The sequence below is a fragment of the Leptonychotes weddellii genome, chromosome 1 (genome assembly GCF_054177405.1).
Source record: "Leptonychotes weddellii isolate Sample4059 chromosome 1, ASM5417740v2, whole genome shotgun sequence".
Lineage (NCBI taxonomy): Eukaryota > Metazoa > Chordata > Mammalia > Carnivora > Phocidae > Leptonychotes > Leptonychotes weddellii.
The window spans coordinates 157,905,440-157,910,472 of NC_138369.1; the positions used below are offsets into that span (position 1 = coordinate 157,905,440).

A 5,033-nucleotide genomic window follows, 5' to 3' on the forward strand; every position below is an offset into this window, starting at 1 on the left:
TATAGATAAAAAACCATATATATACCTATATCTATATCCACATCTGTCTCTTTACCTGTAACTCATGTCTATTATATAGCTTCTGATGTAATGTTTCCACAGAATGGATTGAATTACAAAATGTAAGAAATTCAAAAGAAATCTGTTTAACAATGTGTGATTCTTGGTCCTGTGTACTGACTCTCATTGCACAATTAACATTATCATGGAAAATAAATGACATTCTCTTGAATTAATTTTAAAATATTTTATTTATTAATATGAAATATTACAAATAATTTTTTCCTGTCAGAAATGAAGTCATCTTTTTTTATCGATGTGTAATTAACATACAATATTATATTTGTTTCAGGTGTATAACATAGTGATTTGATTATATATATTACAAAATGCTCACCATGAGAGTATAATTATCATCCATCACCATATAAAGCTCTTACAGTATTATTGACTGTATTTCCTATGCTATCTTTTTCAGCCTCATGATTTATTTGATAACTAGAAGTTTCTCCTATCTTCCTATCCCTTCCCCCCAGCAATCACCTGTTTCTTCTCTGTATTTATGAGTGTATTTCTGGTTTTTGCTTGTTCATTTGTTTTCTAGAGTCTACATAGAAATGAAATCATATGGCATTTGTCTTTCTCTTTCTGACTTCTTTCACTTAGCAAAATGCCCTCTAGGTCCATCAATGTTGTTGTGAAAGGCAAAATTTCATTCTTTTTTATGGCTGAGTAATATTCCATTGTATATACCACATCTTCTTTTTTTTTAAAGATTTTATTTATTTATTTGAGAGAGAGAGAGAGAGAGCATGCATGCACACGCATGAGCAGGGGCAGGGGGCAGAGGCAGAGGGAGGAGCAGACTCCCCGCTGAGCAGGGGTCCTGACATGGGGCTCCATCCCAGGACCCTGAGATCATGACCAGAGCCAAAGGCAAACACTTAACCAACTGAGCCACTCAGGCACCCCTATATACCATATCTATATCCATTCATCTATTGATGGACACTTAGGTTGCTTCCATTTCTTGACTATTGCAAATAATGTTGCATTGAACATAGGGGTGCATATATCATTTCATATTAGTATTTTTTCCCTCTGGGTAACTACCCAGAAGTAGAATTATGGCATTGTATGGTATTTCTGCTTTTAATTTTTTGAGAAACCTCCATACTGTTTTCCATTGTGGTAGTACCAGTTTAGATTTCCACCAACAGTGCATGAGGGTTCCCTTTCCTCCACTTGTTATTTCTTGTTTTTGATACTAGCTGTTCTGACAGGTATTAAGGGTTATCCCATTGCAGTTTTGATTTGCATTTCCCTGATGATGAGTGATATTGAGCATTTTTAAATGTGCCTATTGGCCATCTGCATGTTTTCTTTGGAAAAGCCTTTATTTAGGTCCTCTGCCCAGTTTTTAATTGGATTATTTGTTTTTTTGGTGGTGAGTTGTATGAGTTCTTTTATTCAATTAATTTTAAAATATTTTAAAATTTTCAACATAAATTATTACAAACAAAATTTATAGATTAATACAGCCGATTTCCATGTAATACTCAACAAAGTAGATTGACAAATATTAATATTTTACAATATGTGCTTCATATATTTTTACTTTAAGTTAGAAACTGTTTCAACACTGTAAATCAAGACCAATTTGTTGATGGATACTTCATGGGAAATTTATACGTTAATAATTCTAAGTCTTTTCCTCAAAGGAGGATATTGGTTTATGGTAATGATAACAGTGATAATATTGAAAATAATATTTCCTGAGTCCCAGTTGAATTCCGTCTCCATTATTTCAAAGACTTGATATTTGAAGACAATAAAAGTTAGCTGTCGACACCATTAAAGAGTGATCACACTTTTGAGAATTAAATTCTGATTTCCCAACACATTTGTGTGTTTATAAAACTGTATAAAGATTGGGTTTGCTCCATAGTAATATTGATGATACATTGAGACTGTTAATCACACATTACATCTTTTGTACATTGCTTTACTCAGTTAATTTTACCAAGTTATGTCTAAATATTAAGTAAATAACAAAATCATTGGATAAAACATGCTTATAATCTCAGGGAGGACATAAATACAGCTTATAAACATTTTAGTACATAGACACATGAATCAATCACTGTTAAATATTAATGATTACACTTAAAATGCACATTTATTAGTATAGCAGACTAGATTTTTAGAATCAAAAAACAGAAACTGATTCTACTTGACTTAAACTAAAAAAACAAAAACAAGCTATTGAGAGGGCATGGAGTGGCTCCAAAAAGTTTGGTGAAGGTCAGAGAACAAGGCTGAAGGTTATCCACCCATCATTCAGAGATTGTTGATAATGCCAGTCACTGCCACCAGGCTCTGGACACTCAAGCATTGCTTCCCTTACCAACTCCAGACTCTGGTGCTTCCTCTGTTACTATTACTGCTTTTGGAATCAATGTAGCTACTGCTCCTGCCAACTCTGCTTCTCTTCACCAAGCAGGATTCTATGTGACACCTGAATATCCTTGTTATTGCTTCAGGTCACAGTCTGGGATAGAGATTTCTGGGTAAAATCTAGATCATGTGCCTGTATCTTCACACCAGGAGAGTCAAATGACCATTTTTTTAACATCTTCAAATTTGAGTGTGGGGACTCAATATCCCACTCTTAAAAATGGGTCAGAAGCTGGATGATGAAAAAACTAATAAATGTCTATTACCATTAAAAGAAATGCAATACTAAGTAATGAAAGCAATCTTAAAAAATATGAATGAACTCAACTCAGAAAAAATAACAACACTGATAGGAACTAATGGTACTCAGAATTAAAAGGGATTCTCTACATGGCAGTATGATCTCAAATGATGGAACCTGGCTGGCTCAGCTGGTAGAGCATGTGACTCCTGATCTCAGGGTTGTAGGTTCAAGCCCCATGTTGGGTGTAGAGATTACTTAAAATAAAACAAAAACAAAACCTTCCAATGATTTACTAACGTGAGTTAAATAGGATTCAGAGAAGTATATCATATTTTTTGGTGTCAGTAGATAATATAAACTCTACATGGTCCCAAATAACCTTATACTAAAATACTACAGTTCACATGGGAAATGGTTGCTATCTTTAGAAAAATGGAAGCTTTGAGTTTGTTTATTTGTGATGGATAAGCATAGTCCATTCTACACTCTCCTTATATGATTTACTATAGTATTGAATTTTTTGCAGGATTCTTTTAACACTTTTGGCAGATTCCTCTTGAAGTTGTCGCATACACTATGTGAACAACTGACTATGGTTAGATTCGATCTGTGACTGTAGAGTAGTGCAAGCAAGTTTGTTTTCCATAATATTGGTACAATCTATAAATTCTGTTTTAATCCTCCTTATATAAATGACATTTGACTTAAAAAAAAAGACAAGGCAAAATTTACAATATCCTGGCTCACAGAAGATTAATGCAGAAGCTCCAATTACCATTCTTACTTTCAGCATAAACTTAAATGATATTAGGGACACCTGGGTGGCTCAGTCAGTTAAGCATCTGCCTTTGGCTCAGGTCATGATCTCAGGGTCCTGAGATTGAGTCCCGTATCAGCCACCCTGCTCAGTGGGGAGCCTGCTTCTCCCTCTGCCTCTGCTGTTCTCCCTGCTTGTGCTCTCTCTCTCTTGCTCTCTGACAAATAAATAAACAAAAATCTTTAAAAAAAATTAGATATCACTGTATCTAATGATTCCTAAATGATGAAATGATGATAAAAAATGAATCTGTGAAAATCTTTCATGGAAACATTAGAAAACATAGGATAAATCAATGCTGTACAGCTTTTGATTATATTAGAGGAAATAAAGTATGTGGAGCAAAGAGGCAGAGATCATTATTCATTTACTTGTTCATTCAACAAACATTTATTGAGTGCTCATTATGTACCTTAGGCACCTGGTGTATATAAGTGAACAAAATAGATTGCTTTCCAAAAAAAAAAACACCAGAAAGTTGACCTTGTGGACTTCACAACCTAGTAGAGCATGTGGGGTTTTTTTTTTGGGGGGGGGGTTATTTTACTATTTAAATTTATTTTAATTCCAGGATAGTTATCATACAGTGCTATATTAGTTTTAGGTATACAATATAATGATCCAATAATTCTGTACATTACTCAGGGCTCATTAAGACAAGTGCACTCCTAATCCCCATCACCTATTTAACCCATTCCCCCACTCACCTCCCCTCTGGTAACATCTGTTTGTTCTTTATAGTTAAGAGTCTGTTTTTTTGGTTTCTCCTTTTTTTTTTTTTTAAGATTTTATTTATTTATTTGAGAAAGAGAGAGAAAGAGAGAGATAGCATGGGCAGGGGGCAGGGACAGAGGGAGAGGGAGAAGCAGACTCCCCCCTGAGCAGGGAGCCTGACACGGGGCTCGATCCCAGGACCCTGAGATCATGACTTGAGCCCAAGGCAGATGCTTAACCAACTGAACCACCCATATGTCTCTGGCTTCCCTTTTTTTCCTTTGTTCATTTGTTTTGTTTCTTAAATTCCACATATGAGTGAAATCATAAATAATTGTCTTTCTCTGACTGACTTATTTCGCTTAGCATTATGCTCTCTAGATCCATCCATATTGTTGCAAATGGTAAGATTTCACTCTTTTTTTATGGCTGAATGATATTCCACATATATGTATACTCATACACAGAGACACATACACACACCCTGCATCTTTATCCCTTCATCTATCAGTGGATATTTGGGCTCCTGCCATAGTTTGGCCCTTATAAATAATGCTGCAATAAGCATAGGGGTGTATATATCCCTTCAAATTAATGTTTTCCTATTCTTTGTGTAAATACCCAGTAGTGCAATTATTGGATTGTAGGGTAGTTCTATTTTCAATTTGTTGAAGAACCTCCATATTGTTTTCCACATCAGTTTGCATTCCCACCAACAGTGTATGAGGGTTCCTTTTTCTCCACATCCTTGGAAACACTTGTTTCTTGAGTTTTTGATTTTAGCCATTCTGACAGGTGTGA

At 34.9% G+C, this 5,033-nt stretch overlaps 1 non-coding gene across 1 annotated transcript; it reads left to right on the top strand.

Annotated features, from left to right (window-relative positions):
- Positions 1-2,873: 2,873 nt before the first annotated feature.
- On the top strand, positions 2,874-2,946 carry TRNAR-CCU (transfer RNA arginine (anticodon CCU)). Its single transcript has one exon. It is a non-coding gene; the product is annotated as a tRNA-Arg (tRNA).
- Positions 2,947-5,033: the final 2,087 nt, after the last annotated feature.